The following is an 18,633-nucleotide window of genomic DNA, read 5'->3' on the forward strand; positions in this document are numbered from 1 at the left end:
GGAAAGCTTCAGGGCCTCACTTAGGGATAGCGTCAGGGCTTACTTTGGGACAGTGTCAGGACCTTGGTAAGACATGGGACAGGTTATTAGCTCCGGATAATGTCAGGACTTTAGATGTTGATGGCAGCAGCCCTTAGTTAGAGACAGTGTCAGGCCCTGAGTTACGACTAGCATCAGAGCCTTTGTTAGATACAATGTACGGGACTGAATTAGGAGTAGAGTCAGGGCCTTCGTTAGTGACAGTGTCAGGGCCTGACTTAGGGAGAGCGACAGGGCCTGAGTGAGGCTTAGCATCAGGCCCTTAGCTGGGCACACTGTCAGGGCATGACTTTGGAGCAGCATCAGCGTCTTTGCTGGATCAGCATTAAGGTCTTCGTTAGGTACATGATCAGGGCCTGAATTAGTCAGAGCGTCAAGGCTTCAGTTAAGGAAAGCTTCAGGGCCTGAGGTAGGGACAGCCTCAGGTCTTCACTTAGGGACAGCGTCAGGGCTTACTTTGGGACAGTTTCAGGACCTTGGAAAGACATAGGTCAGGATATTAGCTCAGGATAATGTCAGGACTTTTGATAGTGATGGCAGCAGGGCCTTAGTTACAGACGGTTTCAGGGCCTGAGTTAGGCCTAGCATCAGAGACTTTGTTAGGTACAGTGTAAGGGACTGAGTTAGGAGTAGTGTCAGGGCCTTGCTTAGGGACAGTGTCAGGGTCTGATTTAGGTGTACTGTCTGAGACCTAGTTAGGGACAGTGCTAGGGCCTGAGTTAGGATTAGTGTCAAGGCCTTATTTAGGACCAATTTCAGGGCCTTAGTTTGGACTAGCATCAGAGCCATTGTTAGGAATCGTATGAGGGCCTGAGTTAGGCATACTATCAGGGCCTTAGTTAGGGACAGTTTTAGGGCCTGAGTTAGGATTGGTGTCAAGGCCTTATTTAGGACCAATTTTAGGGCTTTAGTTTGGACTAGCAACAAAGCCTTTGTTAGGTATCATGTCGGGGCCTCCGTTAGGTGTAGTGTCAGGGCCATTGTTAGGGACAGTATCAGGGCCTGACTTAGGAGAAGGTCAGGGCCTTAGCCAGGGAAAGTGTCAGGGCCTTAGTTAGGGACATTATCAGGGCCTGAATTAGCAGTAGTGTCAAAAGTCCTTAGTGAGGAGAGAAAGGAGTAAGTCAGGACTCAGGCCCTGACACTGTTCTTAAATAAGGCCCTGACATTACCTGTAACACAGGTCCTGATCTGATTCCTATCATAGGCGCTGATGTTGGACTTAACTAAGGCCCTGACACTGGTCCTAAGTACAGCTGTGACACTACTCTTAACTCAGGCCCTGACACTGTCCCTAACAAAGCCTCTGGCACTACTCCTAAATCAGGCACTGACACTCTCCCTAACTAAGGCCCTGACATACACCTAACTCAGTCCCTGACACTGTCTCTAACTAAGGCCCTGATACTACTCCAAACTCAGCACTGACACTGTCACTAACTAAGGCCCCGACACTATTCATAGCTCACGCCCTAACACAACTCCTAAATCATGCCCTGACAATGTCCCTAACTAAGGCCCTGACACTATTCCTAACTCAGGCGCTGACACAATACTTAAGGAAGGCCCTGACATTACTCCTAACTCAGGCCCTGAAAAGGTCCCTAACTAAGGCCGACACAACTCCTAACTCAGGCACTAACACTGTCCCTAAATAAGGCCCTGAAACTATTCCTAACTGAGGCGCTGATACAATAACTAACGAAGGCACTGATGCTACTCCTAACTAAGGCCCTGACACTACTCCTATCTCAAGCAATGACACTGTCCCTAACTTAGGCCCTGACTCTACTCCTGACTCAGGCACTGACACTGGCCCTAACTTAGGCCGTGACACTACTCCTAACTAAGCAACTGACACTGTCCCTAACTAAGGCCCGGACACTACTCCTTACTCAGGCACTGACAATGTCACTAACTAAGGCTGTGACACTACTCCCAAAATAGACACTGAGACTGTCCCTAAATATGCCCTGACAGTACTCTGAACTCAGGCACTGACACTCTCCTTAACTAAGGCCCTGATACTACTTCCACCTCAGGCACTGACACTCTCCCTAAGTAAGCCCTGACATTACTCCCAATTCCGGCATTGACACTTTTGCTAACTAAGGCCCTGAAACTACTCACAACTGAGGCCCTTACACTGTTACTAACTACCGGTCTGAGACTACTCCTAACTCAGGCCCTGGCACTGTCCGTAACTTAGGCTCTGGCACTATTCCTAACTCAGACACTGACGCTGTCCCTTAACTAAGGGTCTGACCCTACTCCCAACTCAGACAGTGACACTCTCCCTAATTAAGGCCTTGACACTACTCTTAACTCAGGCCCTGACACAGTCCATAATAAAGACCCTGAAACTAATCCCAACTCAGGCCCTGGCACTGTCTGTAACTAAGGGACTGACACTACTCCCATCTCAGCAACTGACACCATCCCTAACTATGGCCCTGACACTACTCCCAACTCAAGCACTGGCGCTGTCTCTAACTAAGGCACTGGCACTACTCCCAACTCAGGCACTGACACTCTCCCTAATTAATGTCCTGACACTACTCTCAACTCAGGCACTGACACTGTCCCTAACTAAGGCCCTGACACTACTCCTAATGCAGGCACTGACACTACCGTAAATAAGGCCCTGACTCCACTCCTAACTCAGGCACTGTCACTGTCACTACATAAGGCCATTACACTTCTCTTAATTCAACAACTGACACTCTCCGTAACTAAGGCTTTGACACAATACTTAACTCATGCCCTGACACTGACCTTAACTAAGACCCCGAGAGTACTCCCAAGTCAGTCACTGACACTGTTCCTAACTACGGCTCAGAGACTACTCCCAATTCAGGCCCTGACACTGTCCCTAACTAAGGCACTGATATTAGTCCCAACTCAGGCAATGACACTGTCCCTAACTAAGGCCCTGACATTACTCCCAACTTAGGCACTGTCACTGTCCCTAACTAAGGCCCTGACACTACTCCCAACTCAGGCACTGACACTGTCCATAACTAATGTCCTGACACAACTCCCAACTCAGGCACTGACATTGTTCCTAACAAAGACCCTGACACTAATCCCAACAAAGGCACTGAGACTGTCCCGAAATACGCCCTGACAGTACTCCCAACTCAGGCACTGACACTGTCCCTAACTAAGGCCCTGACACTACTCCCAAACTAGGCACTGACATTGTCCCTAACTAAGGCCCTGACATTACTCTGAACTCAGGCACTAACACTGTCTCTAACTAAGGCCCTGACACTACTCTTAACTCAGGCCCTGGCACAGTCCCTAACAAAGGCCTGCCACTACCCCCAACTCTGGCACTGAGAGTGTCCCTAACTACGGCCATCACACTACTCCTAACTCAGGCACTGACGCTGTCCCTAAGTAAGGCCCTGACACTACTCCCAACGCAGGCACTGATGCTGTCTCTAACTAAGGCTCTGACACTACTCCCAACACAGGCATTGACACTGTCCCTAACTAAGGCCCTCACACTACTACTTACTTAGGCACTGACACACTACCTAACTAAGGCCCTGAGACTACTTCTACCTCAGACCCTGACACTGTCCCTAACGAAGGGCCTGATACTACTCCCTACACAGTAACTGACACTCTCCCTAACTAAGGCCTTGACACTACTTTTAACTCATGCCCTGATGCTGTCCCCAAAAAAGACCCTGAGACTATTACCAACTCAGGCACTGACACTCTCCCTAACTAAGACCCTGACACTACTACCATCACAGCCACTGACACTGTCCCTAACTAGGCCCTGACACTAATCCCAACTCAGGCACTGACACTGTCCCTAACTAAGGCCCTGACACTACTCTCAACTCCGGCACTGACACTTTCTCTAACTAGGCCCTGACACTACTCCCAACTCAGGCACTGACACTGTCCCTAACTAAGGCCCTGACATAACTCCCAAATCCGGCACTGACACTTTCTCTAACTAAGGCCTTGAAACTACTCACAACTCAGGCACTGACCCTGTCCCTAACTAGGCCCTGACACTACTCCCAACTCAGGCACTGACACTGTCCCTAACTAAGGCCCTGACATAACTCCCAACTCCGGCAATGACACTTTCTCTAAGGCCCTGAAACTACTCACAACTCAGGCCCTGACACTGTTCCTAACTACCGGTCTCAGACTACTCCTAACTTAGGCCCTGACACTATTCCTAACACAGTCAGTGACACTGTCCCTAACTAACGTCCTGAGACTATTCCTAACTCAGACCCTGACACTGTCCATAACTTAGGCCATGTCACTACTCCCAACTCAGGCACTGACGCTCTTCCTAACTAAGGGTCTGAAACTACTCCAAACTGAGTCACTGACACTCTTCCAAATTAAGGCCTTGACACTACTCTTAACTCAGGCCCTGACACTGTCCATAATAAAGACCCCGACAAAAATCCCAACTTAGGCACTGACAATGTCCGTAACTAAGGCCCTGACACTATTCCCATCTCAGCCACTGACACTGTCCCTAACTCTGGCCCTGACACTACTCCAAAAGCAAGCACTGGCACTGTCCCTAACTAAAGCACTTGCACTACTCCCAACTCGCCCTGGCGCTGTCCCTAACTAAGGCTCTGACACTACTCCCAATTCAGGCAATGACATTGTCCCTAATTGAGGCAATGAGACTAATCCCAACTCAAGCACTAAGGCTCTGGATCATTGTGATGACAAGCGCCATGGAGCATTGTGATGACAAGGGCCATGGAGAATTGTGATGACGGGTCCTGGAGCATTGTGGTGACAAGGGCCATGGAGCATTTTGAAGACAGGGGTCATGGGGCATTGTGATGAAAGTGGTCATGGAGCATTGTCATTAAAGTGGTCAAGGAACATTGTGATAAAAGTGGTCATGTAGCATTGTGATGAAAAGTGCTATGGAGAATTGGGCTGACAGGGGTCATGGAGCATTGTAATGACAAATGCGTGGAGATTTGTGATGACGAGGACCATGGAGCATTGAGATTATAAGGATCATGCAGCATTGTGATGACAGGGTCCATGGAGCATTTTAATGACAAGGGACATGAAGCATTGTGATGACAGAGGTCATGGAGCATTGTGGTGACCAGCGGCATGGAGCATTGTGATAAAAGTGGTCATGTAGCATTGTGATGAAAAGTGCTATGGAGCATTGGGATGACAGGGGTCATGGAGCATTGGGATGACAGGGGTCATCAGCATTGTGATGACAAATGCGTGGAGATTTGTGATGACGAGGATCATGGAGCATTGAGATTATAAGGATCATGCAGCATTGTGATGACAGGGGCCATGGAATATTTTAATGACAAGGGACATGGAGCATTGTGGTGACAAAAGTCATGGAGCACTGTGGTGACCAGCGGCATGGAGCATTGTGAAGAAAGGGGTACTGTAACATTGTGATGAAAGGGTCAAGGAGCATTTTGATTGCAAGGAATTTAGAGCATTGTGATGACAAGGGCCATGGAGCATTGTGATGACAGGGCTCATGTGGCATTATGATGACAGTGGTCCTGAAGCAATGTGATGAACGTTGTCATGGAGCACTGTGATTACAGGGGCCATGGAGAATTGTGATGACAAAGGCCAGGGAACATTGTGATGACAGGGCTCATGGAGCATTGTGATGAAAACGGACCTGGAGCATTGTGATGAAAGGGGTCATGGCTCATTGTGATGACAGGGGCCCTGGAACATTGTGATGACAGGGGTCACGGGGCATTGTGATGACAAGGGCCATGGAACATTTGTATGACAGTGGTCATAAGGCATTTTGAATGACAGGGGCCATGAAACATTGTGATGACAAGAGTCATGGTGACTTGTGATGACAGGGAGTATGGAGCTTTGTGATTTCACAGGCATGTAGCATTTTAGACAAGGGTCATGGAGCATTGTGATGAAAGGGGTCATGGAGCATTGTGATGATAAGGGCATGGAGCATTGTGATGACAATGGCATGGAGCATTGCGATGACAAAGGTCATGGAGCCTTGTGATGACACGGGTTATGGAGCATTGTGATGACAAGGGCGTGGAGCATTGTGATGACAGTGGTCATGGAACATTGTGACGGTAAGGGCATCGAGCCGAGTAGGGGACAGTCTAGCGGCCTTGGGACTAAATTCAATGCCTGAATTAGGCCAGCATAAGGTCTTTAGTTAGCATAAGAGGTAGGACATTAGCTCAGGACAGGGTTAGGGTAAAGGCTTGGAATCGTGTCAGGAAATGACCTAAGGATAGTGTGAAGACCTTTGTTACTGAGACTCTCAGGGACTTCTTCAGAAGCAGTGTTAGGGCTTCAGGTAGGGACAGCATCAGGGCCTGACTTAGGGAGAGCGACAGGGCCTGAGTGAGGCCTAATGTCAGGCCCTTAGCTGGGGACACTGTCAGGGAATGACTTAGGAGCAGCATCAGTGCCTTTGTTGGATCAGCTTTAGGCTCTTAGTTAAAGACATGACCAGAGCCCTAGTTAGTCACAGTGTCAAGGCCTCAGTTAGGGAAAGCTTCAGGGTCTGAGTTACAGACAGCCTCAGGTCTTCACTTAAAGACAGCGACAGGGCTTTCTTAGGGACAGTGTCTGGACCTTGGTTAGAAATGAGTCAGAATATTAGCTCAGGAGAGTGTCAGGATTTTAGTTATTGCTGGCAGCAGGGACTATATTAAGGACAGATTCCGGGCCTTTGTTAGATTCAGTGACATGGCCTTAGTTAGGAGTAGTCAGGGCCTTAGTTAGGGAGAGCATTAGGGTTTCAGTTAGCATAAGATGCAGGAGATTATCTCGGGACAGAGTCAGGTTCCAGGCCAGAGATAGTGAAAGGAAATGACCAAGGGATAACGAGAAGACCTTAGTTATTCAGAGCATCAGGGCCTTAGTTAGCAGCAGCGTGAGCGCCTTAATCAGGACCAGCGCCAGGGCTTGATGTATGGACAGCATCAGAGCCTAACTAAGGTACAGCAACAGGGCCTAAGTGAGGCCTATCTTTAGGGCCTGAGTAAGGGACAGTATCAGGGCATGACTTAGGAGCAGCATAAAGGCCTCTGTAGGATCAGCATTAGGGTCTTGGTTAAAGCTATTATCAGGGCCTCCGTTAGGGATAGCCTCAAGGCCTCACTTAGGGACAGCGTCAGGGCTTACTTTGGGAAAGTTTCAGGACCTTGGTAAGACATGGGTCAGGCTATTAGCTCAGGATAATATCAGGTGTTCAGATATTGACGGCAGCAGGGCCTTAGTTAGAGGCAGTGTCAGGGCCTAAGTTAGGACTAGCATCAGAGCCTTTGTTAGGTACAGTGTCAGTGACTGAGTTAGGTGTAGTGTCAGAGCCTTAGTTAGGGACAGTGTCAGGGCCTGCATTAGGACGAGCCTCCAGGCCCCAGTTAGGGACAGGTTCACGGCCTCGGACCTAAATTCAGGGCCTCATTTACGGACAGAATCAGGGATTTAGCTAGCATAAGGGGATCTACAGCTGAAAGCAACCTGAACACCACCACAAGCAGATGCACAAGTGAACCATGCACGCTCCTATGAAGGAATATTCCACAGCAGTTGAGTACATTTTGTTTAAAGTTAGTAACACTATAAAAATTATGTTTTGAAGAAAACTATATTCAGAAGATGAAAGAATCTCGTTCTAAAGACTCTCTTTAGCTCATCTCGACATTAGCTAAAGAGAAGGTTAGGTTAAGGTCTAGGGAGAGTGTCAGGAAATGACCTAGGGATAGTGTCAAGACCTTAGTTACTTAGCACATCAGGACCTAATTTAGGAGCAGTGAGTGTCAGGGCTTCGGGTAGGAACAGCGTCAGAGCCTGACTTAGGGAGTGGGACAGGGCCTGAGTGAGGCCTAGCGTCACGGCCTTAGCTAGAGACAGTGTCAGGGCATGACTTAGGAGCAGCATAAGAGCCACGGTAGGATCAGCCTCAGGGGCTATGTTAAAGATATTATCAGGGCCTCTATTAGGGACAGCCTCAAGGCCTCACTTAGAGACAGCATCAGGGCTTCCTTAGGGACAGTTTCAGGACCTTGGTAAGAGATGGGTCAAGAAATTAGCTCAGGATAGTGTCAGGACTTTAGATATTGACGGCAGCAGGGCCTTAGTTAGGGACAGTGTCAGGCCCTGAATTAGGACGAACATCGAGGCCTTAGGTACGGACAGGATCACAGCCTCGAGAGTAATTTTAGGCCCTTAGTTAAGGACAGCAGCAGGGCTGTAGTTAGCATAAGAGGCACGACATTTGCTAGGGACAGGGTCAGGTTATGGTCTAGGGATAGTGTCAGGAAAGGACCTAAGCATAGTCTCAAAACCTTAGTTACTGAGAGTATCAGATCCTTATTTAGAACCAGTGTCAGGGCTTCAGGTAGGGACAGCATCAGAGCCTGACTTAGGGAGAGCGTTAGGGTCTGAGTGAGGCCTAGCATCAGACACTTAGTGGGGGACACTATCAAGGCATGACTTAGGAGCAGCATCAGGGTCTCTGTTGGATCAGCCTTAGGGTCTTAGTTAAAGGCATGTTCAGGGTCTGAGTTAGTCACAGCATCAAGGCCTGAGTTAGTTAGGGAAAGCTTCAGGGCCTCACTTAGGGATAGCGTCAGGGCTTACTTTGGGACAGTGTCAGGACCTTGGTAAGACATGGGACAGGTTATTAGCTCCGGATAATGTCAGGACTTTAGATGTTGATGGCAGCAGCCCTTAGTTAGAGACAGTGTCAGGCCCTGAGTTACGACTAGCATCAGAGCCTTTGTTAGATACAATGTACGGGACTGAATTAGGAGTAGAGTCAGGGCCTTCGTTAGTGACAGTGTCAGGGCCTGACTTAGGGAGAGCGACAGGGCCTGAGTGAGGCTTAGCATCAGGCCCTTAGCTGGGCACACTGTCAGGGCATGACTTTGGAGCAGCATCAGCGTCTTTGCTGGATCAGCATTAAGGTCTTCGTTAGGTACATGATCAGGGCCTGAATTAGTCAGAGCGTCAAGGCTTCAGTTAAGGAAAGCTTCAGGGCCTGAGGTAGGGACAGCCTCAGGTCTTCACTTAGGGACAGCGTCAGGGCTTACTTTGGGACAGTTTCAGGACCTTGGAAAGACATAGGTCAGGATATTAGCTCAGGATAATGTCAGGACTTTTGATAGTGATGGCAGCAGGGCCTTAGTTACAGACGGTTTCAGGGCCTGAGTTAGGCCTAGCATCAGAGACTTTGTTAGGTACAGTGTAAGGGACTGAGTTAGGAGTAGTGTCAGGGCCTTGCTTAGGGACAGTGTCAGGGTCTGATTTAGGTGTACTGTCTGAGACCTAGTTAGGGACAGTGCTAGGGCCTGAGTTAGGATTAGTGTCAAGGCCTTATTTAGGACCAATTTCAGGGCCTTAGTTTGGACTAGCATCAGAGCCATTGTTAGGAATCGTATGAGGGCCTGAGTTAGGCATACTATCAGGGCCTTAGTTAGGGACAGTTTTAGGGCCTGAGTTAGGATTGGTGTCAAGGCCTTATTTAGGACCAATTTTAGGGCTTTAGTTTGGACTAGCAACAAAGCCTTTGTTAGGTATCATGTCGGGGCCTCCGTTAGGTGTAGTGTCAGGGCCATTGTTAGGGACAGTATCAGGGCCTGACTTAGGAGAAGGTCAGGGCCTTAGCCAGGGAAAGTGTCAGGGCCTTAGTTAGGGACATTATCAGGGCCTGAATTAGCAGTAGTGTCAAAAGTCCTTAGTGAGGAGAGAAAGGAGTAAGTCAGGACTCAGGCCCTGACACTGTTCTTAAATAAGGCCCTGACATTACCTGTAACACAGGTCCTGATCTGATTCCTATCATAGGCGCTGATGTTGGACTTAACTAAGGCCCTGACACTGGTCCTAAGTACAGCTGTGACACTACTCTTAACTCAGGCCCTGACACTGTCCCTAACAAAGCCTCTGGCACTACTCCTAAATCAGGCACTGACACTCTCCCTAACTAAGGCCCTGACATACACCTAACTCAGTCCCTGACACTGTCTCTAACTAAGGCCCTGATACTACTCCAAACTCAGCACTGACACTGTCACTAACTAAGGCCCCGACACTATTCATAGCTCACGCCCTAACACAACTCCTAAATCATGCCCTGACAATGTCCCTAACTAAGGCCCTGACACTATTCCTAACTCAGGCGCTGACACAATACTTAAGGAAGGCCCTGACATTACTCCTAACTCAGGCCCTGAAAAGGTCCCTAACTAAGGCCGACACAACTCCTAACTCAGGCACTAACACTGTCCCTAAATAAGGCCCTGAAACTATTCCTAACTGAGGCGCTGATACAATAACTAACGAAGGCACTGATGCTACTCCTAACTAAGGCCCTGACACTACTCCTATCTCAAGCAATGACACTGTCCCTAACTTAGGCCCTGACTCTACTCCTGACTCAGGCACTGACACTGGCCCTAACTTAGGCCGTGACACTACTCCTAACTAAGCAACTGACACTGTCCCTAACTAAGGCCCGGACACTACTCCTTACTCAGGCACTGACAATGTCACTAACTAAGGCTGTGACACTACTCCCAAAATAGACACTGAGACTGTCCCTAAATATGCCCTGACAGTACTCTGAACTCAGGCACTGACACTCTCCTTAACTAAGGCCCTGATACTACTTCCACCTCAGGCACTGACACTCTCCCTAAGTAAGCCCTGACATTACTCCCAATTCCGGCATTGACACTTTTGCTAACTAAGGCCCTGAAACTACTCACAACTGAGGCCCTTACACTGTTACTAACTACCGGTCTGAGACTACTCCTAACTCAGGCCCTGGCACTGTCCGTAACTTAGGCTCTGGCACTATTCCTAACTCAGACACTGACGCTGTCCCTTAACTAAGGGTCTGACCCTACTCCCAACTCAGACAGTGACACTCTCCCTAATTAAGGCCTTGACACTACTCTTAACTCAGGCCCTGACACAGTCCATAATAAAGACCCTGAAACTAATCCCAACTCAGGCCCTGGCACTGTCTGTAACTAAGGGACTGACACTACTCCCATCTCAGCAACTGACACCATCCCTAACTATGGCCCTGACACTACTCCCAACTCAAGCACTGGCGCTGTCTCTAACTAAGGCACTGGCACTACTCCCAACTCAGGCACTGACACTCTCCCTAATTAATGTCCTGACACTACTCTCAACTCAGGCACTGACACTGTCCCTAACTAAGGCCCTGACACTACTCCTAATGCAGGCACTGACACTACCGTAAATAAGGCCCTGACTCCACTCCTAACTCAGGCACTGTCACTGTCACTACATAAGGCCATTACACTTCTCTTAATTCAACAACTGACACTCTCCGTAACTAAGGCTTTGACACAATACTTAACTCATGCCCTGACACTGACCTTAACTAAGACCCCGAGAGTACTCCCAAGTCAGTCACTGACACTGTTCCTAACTACGGCTCAGAGACTACTCCCAATTCAGGCCCTGACACTGTCCCTAACTAAGGCACTGATATTAGTCCCAACTCAGGCAATGACACTGTCCCTAACTAAGGCCCTGACATTACTCCCAACTTAGGCACTGTCACTGTCCCTAACTAAGGCCCTGACACTACTCCCAACTCAGGCACTGACACTGTCCATAACTAATGTCCTGACACAACTCCCAACTCAGGCACTGACATTGTTCCTAACAAAGACCCTGACACTAATCCCAACAAAGGCACTGAGACTGTCCCGAAATACGCCCTGACAGTACTCCCAACTCAGGCACTGACACTGTCCCTAACTAAGGCCCTGACACTACTCCCAAACTAGGCACTGACATTGTCCCTAACTAAGGCCCTGACATTACTCTGAACTCAGGCACTAACACTGTCTCTAACTAAGGCCCTGACACTACTCTTAACTCAGGCCCTGGCACAGTCCCTAACAAAGGCCTGCCACTACCCCCAACTCTGGCACTGAGAGTGTCCCTAACTACGGCCATCACACTACTCCTAACTCAGGCACTGACGCTGTCCCTAAGTAAGGCCCTGACACTACTCCCAACGCAGGCACTGATGCTGTCTCTAACTAAGGCTCTGACACTACTCCCAACACAGGCATTGACACTGTCCCTAACTAAGGCCCTCACACTACTACTTACTTAGGCACTGACACACTACCTAACTAAGGCCCTGAGACTACTTCTACCTCAGACCCTGACACTGTCCCTAACGAAGGGCCTGATACTACTCCCTACACAGTAACTGACACTCTCCCTAACTAAGGCCTTGACACTACTTTTAACTCATGCCCTGATGCTGTCCCCAAAAAAGACCCTGAGACTATTACCAACTCAGGCACTGACACTCTCCCTAACTAAGACCCTGACACTACTACCATCACAGCCACTGACACTGTCCCTAACTAGGCCCTGACACTAATCCCAACTCAGGCACTGACACTGTCCCTAACTAAGGCCCTGACACTACTCTCAACTCCGGCACTGACACTTTCTCTAACTAGGCCCTGACACTACTCCCAACTCAGGCACTGACACTGTCCCTAACTAAGGCCCTGACATAACTCCCAAATCCGGCACTGACACTTTCTCTAACTAAGGCCTTGAAACTACTCACAACTCAGGCACTGACCCTGTCCCTAACTAGGCCCTGACACTACTCCCAACTCAGGCACTGACACTGTCCCTAACTAAGGCCCTGACATAACTCCCAACTCCGGCAATGACACTTTCTCTAAGGCCCTGAAACTACTCACAACTCAGGCCCTGACACTGTTCCTAACTACCGGTCTCAGACTACTCCTAACTTAGGCCCTGACACTATTCCTAACACAGTCAGTGACACTGTCCCTAACTAACGTCCTGAGACTATTCCTAACTCAGACCCTGACACTGTCCATAACTTAGGCCATGTCACTACTCCCAACTCAGGCACTGACGCTCTTCCTAACTAAGGGTCTGAAACTACTCCAAACTGAGTCACTGACACTCTTCCAAATTAAGGCCTTGACACTACTCTTAACTCAGGCCCTGACACTGTCCATAATAAAGACCCCGACAAAAATCCCAACTTAGGCACTGACAATGTCCGTAACTAAGGCCCTGACACTATTCCCATCTCAGCCACTGACACTGTCCCTAACTCTGGCCCTGACACTACTCCAAAAGCAAGCACTGGCACTGTCCCTAACTAAAGCACTTGCACTACTCCCAACTCGCCCTGGCGCTGTCCCTAACTAAGGCTCTGACACTACTCCCAATTCAGGCAATGACATTGTCCCTAATTGAGGCAATGAGACTAATCCCAACTCAAGCACTAAGGCTCTAGATCATTGTGATGACAAGCGCCATGGAGCATTGTGATGACAAGGGCCATGGAGAATTGTGATGACGGGTCCTGGAGCATTGTGGTGACAAGGGCCATGGAGCATTTTGAAGACAGGGGTCATGGGGCATTGTGATGAAAGTGGTCATGGAGCATTGTCATTAAAGTGGTCAAGGAACATTGTGATAAAAGTGGTCATGTAGCATTGTGATGAAAAGTGCTATGGAGAATTGGGCTGACAGGGGTCATGGAGCATTGTAATGACAAATGCGTGGAGATTTGTGATGACGAGGACCATGGAGCATTGAGATTATAAGGATCATGCAGCATTGTGATGACAGGGTCCATGGAGCATTTTAATGACAAGGGACATGAAGCATTGTGATGACAGAGGTCATGGAGCATTGTGGTGACCAGCGGCATGGAGCATTGTGATAAAAGTGGTCATGTAGCATTGTGATGAAAAGTGCTATGGAGCATTGGGATGACAGGGGTCATGGAGCATTGGGATGACAGGGGTCATCAGCATTGTGATGACAAATGCGTGGAGATTTGTGATGACGAGGATCATGGAGCATTGAGATTATAAGGATCATGCAGCATTGTGATGACAGGGGCCATGGAATATTTTAATGACAAGGGACATGGAGCATTGTGGTGACAAAAGTCATGGAGCACTGTGGTGACCAGCGGCATGGAGCATTGTGAAGAAAGGGGTACTGTAACATTGTGATGAAAGGGTCAAGGAGCATTTTGATTGCAAGGAATTTAGAGCATTGTGATGACAAGGGCCATGGAGCATTGTGATGACAGGGCTCATGTGGCATTATGATGACAGTGGTCCTGAAGCAATGTGATGAACGTTGTCATGGAGCACTGTGATTACAGGGGCCATGGAGAATTGTGATGACAAAGGCCAGGGAACATTGTGATGACAGGGCTCATGGAGCATTGTGATGAAAACGGACCTGGAGCATTGTGATGAAAGGGGTCATGGCTCATTGTGATGACAGGGGCCCTGGAACATTGTGATGACAGGGGTCACGGGGCATTGTGATGACAAGGGCCATGGAACATTTGTATGACAGTGGTCATAAGGCATTTTGAATGACAGGGGCCATGAAACATTGTGATGACAAGAGTCATGGTGACTTGTGATGACAGGGAGTATGGAGCTTTGTGATTTCACAGGCATGTAGCATTTTAGACAAGGGTCATGGAGCATTGTGATGAAAGGGGTCATGGAGCATTGTGATGATAAGGGCATGGAGCATTGTGATGACAATGGCATGGAGCATTGCGATGACAAAGGTCATGGAGCCTTGTGATGACACGGGTTATGGAGCATTGTGATGACAAGGGCGTGGAGCATTGTGATGACAGTGGTCATGGAACATTGTGACGGTAAGGGCATCGAGCCGAGTAGGGGACAGTCTAGCGGCCTTGGGACTAAATTCAATGCCTGAATTAGGCCAGCATAAGGTCTTTAGTTAGCATAAGAGGTAGGACATTAGCTCAGGACAGGGTTAGGGTAAAGGCTTGGAATCGTGTCAGGAAATGACCTAAGGATAGTGTGAAGACCTTTGTTACTGAGACTCTCAGGGACTTCTTCAGAAGCAGTGTTAGGGCTTCAGGTAGGGACAGCATCAGGGCCTGACTTAGGGAGAGCGACAGGGCCTGAGTGAGGCCTAATGTCAGGCCCTTAGCTGGGGACACTGTCAGGGAATGACTTAGGAGCAGCATCAGTGCCTTTGTTGGATCAGCTTTAGGCTCTTAGTTAAAGACATGACCGGAGCCCTAGTTAGTCACAGCATCAAGGCCTCAGTTAGGGAAAGCTTCAGGGTCTGAGTTACAGACAGCCTCAGGTCTTCACTTAAAGACAGCGACAGGGCTTTCTTAGGGACAGTGTCTGGACCTTGGTTAGAAATGAGTCAGAATATTAGCTCAGGAGAGTGTCAGGATTTTAGTTATTGCTGGCAGCAGGGACTATATTAAGGACAGATTCCGGGCCTTTGTTAGATTCAGTGTCATGGCCTTAGTTAGGAGTAGTCAGGGCCATAGTTAGGGAGAGCATTAGGGTTTCAGTTAGCATAAGATGCAGGAGATTATCTCGGGACAGAGTCAGGTTCCAGGCCAGAGATAGTGAAAGGAAATGACCAAGGGATAACGAGAAGACCTTAGTTATTCAGAGCATCAGGGCCTTAGTTAGCAGCAGCGTGAGCGCCTTAATCAGGACCAGCGCCAGGGCTTGATGTATGGACAGCATCAGAGCCTAACTAAGGTACAGCAACAGGGCCTAAGTGAGGCCTATCTTTAGGGCCTGAGTAAGGGACAGTATCAGGGCATGACTTAGGAGCAGCATAAAGGCCTCTGTAGGATCAGCATTAGGGTCTTGGTTAAAGCTATTATCAGGGCCTCCGTTAGGGATAGCCTCAAGGCCTCACTTAGGGACAGCGTCAGGGCTTACTTTGGGAAAGTTTCAGGACCTTGGTAAGACATGGGTCAGGCTATTAGCTCAGGATAATATCAGGTGTTCAGATATTGACGGCAGCAGGGCCTTAGTTAGAGGCAGTGTCAGGGCCTAAGTTAGGACTAGCATCAGAGCCTTTGTTAGGTACAGTGTCAGTGACTGAGTTAGGTGTAGTGTCAGAGCCTTAGTTAGGGACAGTGTCAGGGCCTGCATTAGGACGAGCCTCCAGGCCCCAGTTAGGGACAGGTTCACGGCCTCGGACCTAAATTCAGGGCCTCATTTACGGACAGAATCAGGGATTTAGCTAGCATAAGGGGATCTACAGCTGAAAGCAACCTGAACACCACCACAAGCAGATGCACAAGTGAACCATGCACGCTCCTATGAAGGAATATTCCACAGCAGTTGAGTACATTTTGTTTAAAGTTAGTAACACTATAAAAATTATGTTTTGAAGAAAACTATATTCAGAAGATGAAAGAATCTCGTTCTAAAGACTCTCTTTAGCTCATCTCGACATTAGCTAAAGAGAAGGTTAGGTTAAGGTCTAGGGAGAGTGTCAGGAAATGACCTAGGGATAGTGTCAAGACCTTAGTTACTTAGCACATCAGGACCTAATTTAGGAGCAGTGAGTGTCAGGGCTTCGGGTAGGAACAGCGTCAGAGCCTGACTTAGGGAGTGGGACAGGGCCTGAGTGAGGCCTAGCGTCACGGCCTTAGCTAGAGACAGTGTCAGGGCATGACTTAGGAGCAGCATAAGAGCCACGGTAGGATCAGCCTCAGGGGCTATGTTAAAGATATTATCAGGGCCTCTATTAGGGACAGCCTCAAGGCCTCACTTAGAGACAGCATCAGGGCTTCCTTAGGGACAGTTTCAGGACCTTGGTAAGAGATGGGTCGAGAAATTAGCTCAGGATAGTGTCAGGACTTTAGATATTGACGGCAGCAGGGCCTTAGTTAGGGACAGTGTCAGGCCCTGAATTAGGACGAACATCGAGGCCTTAGGTACGGACAGGATCACAGCCTCGAGAGTAATTTTAGGCCTTTAGTTAAGGACAGCAGCAGGGCTGTAGTTAGCATAAGAGGCACGACATTTGCTAGGGACAGGGTCAGGTTATGGTCTAGGGATAGTGTCAGGAAAGGACCTAAGCATAGTGTCAAAACCTCAGTTACTGAGAGTATCAGATCCTTATTTAGAACCAGTGTCAGGGCTTCAGGTAGGGACAGCATCAGAGCCTGACGTAGGGAGAGCGACAGGGCCTGAGTGAGGCCTAGCGTCAGGCCCTTAGCTGAGGACACTGTCAGGGCATGACTTAGGAACAGAATCAGCGCCTCTGTTGGATCAGCCTTAGCGTCTTTGTTACAGATGTGATCAGGGCCTGACTTAGTCACAGCTTCAAGGCCTCAGTTAGGGAAAGCTTCAGGGCCTGAGTTAGGGACAGCCTCAGTTCTTTTTTTTTTTTTTTTTTTCACGGGTTTTTAAAAGTAATTGATTTTTATTTTATTTTTTTATTTTTTTTTCATGCACACACTGTATTTTATTTTTCAAGAGATAAGTAGACTGACACCAAGCATTGTACATGGATGACCACAACAAATGCAACAATGATTGCAATTACCAAACATGGAACACACTCATACTATGTCATAATATCGAAATTCAGTCCAGTAATCCTCTACTGTAACAGCTCCTTTACTTTGCAGTGAAAATTGATTTGTATATTCTTTGCCTCTGAGTCCTTGTGGGATTTTTTTTTTAAATGCAGACAGAAAGTCACAAAAATTATACTCATCCTCATCAGTTCACTCAGTCCCATGTAATTAATTGTGTTTTTTCATCTTGATCTTTTGTTAGCACTTTTATGAGTTCATCAGTTTTTCATCAGAGTTCTGAAAATGCTTATTCATTCAGTTCAGCAGTACAGTCAGTTACCAGAAACCTGTACTTGTCAGAGTCTTTTCCATGAATTTCTTGAAGATGAAACCCTTTTATAGGAACATATTTGCAAAATCATCAGAGTACACCCAGAACTGTCTGTAAATGACAAAAGACATAAAAATGACCACGGTAAAAGATTTGATGAAAGTTCATAATAATGCAGTTGACAAGAAAATTAGTTATTTCTGAGATATACATTTTAAAGTAATAACTAGGATTAGTACTTATAACATTATACCAGAACATATAAGATTTTTAGAAATTTCATGTAATGTCTGAAACATTTATATTAACATATTTCCATATATATTTCCATACAAATACAAATATAAGATTTTTAGAAATTTCATGTAATGTCTGAAACATTTATATTAACATATTTACATACATATTTCCATACAAATACAAATATAAGATTTTTAGAAATTTCATGTAATGTCTGAAACATTTATATTAACATATTTCCATACAAATAACCCAATGAAAGTTTAGTATTAGTTGTTTTGTTTGTTTTTTTATACTGCAGGTTCTTATTAGGCATCAATTTTATACACATCAGTGTATACATGTCAATCCCAATCGCCCAATTCAGCACACCACCATCCCCACCTCACCACAGTTTTCCCCCCTTGGTGTCCATATGTCCATTCTCTACATCTGTGTCTCAACTTCTGCCCTGCAAACTGGCTCATCTGTACCATTTTTCTAGGTTCCACATACATGCATTAATATACGATATTTGTTTTTCTCTTTCTGACTTACTTCACTCTGTATGACAGTCTCTAGATCCATCCACGTCTCAACAAATGACTCAATTTCGTTCCTTTTTATGGCTGAGTAATATTCCATT

At 47.5% G+C, this 18,633-nt stretch overlaps 1 long non-coding RNA gene across 1 annotated transcript in view; it reads right to left on the reverse strand.

The window, feature by feature from the left end:
- The window catches only part of LOC309653783, a 69,924-nt gene extending 59,942 nt beyond the window's left edge, over positions 1-9,982 (reverse strand). The window contains exons 1-2 of the long non-coding RNA XR_014259469.1: positions 8,693-9,982; positions 63-514 (exon numbers count right to left, since the gene is read on the reverse strand). This is a non-coding gene — a long non-coding RNA (uncharacterized lncRNA). The remainder of the gene's footprint in view (positions 1-62; positions 515-8,692) is intronic.
- Positions 9,983-18,633: the final 8,651 nt, after the last annotated feature.

Source organism: Balaenoptera physalus (assembly GCF_965194825.1).
Source record: "Balaenoptera physalus genome assembly, contig: HAP1_SCAFFOLD_1156, whole genome shotgun sequence".
NCBI lineage: Eukaryota > Metazoa > Chordata > Mammalia > Artiodactyla > Balaenopteridae > Balaenoptera > Balaenoptera physalus.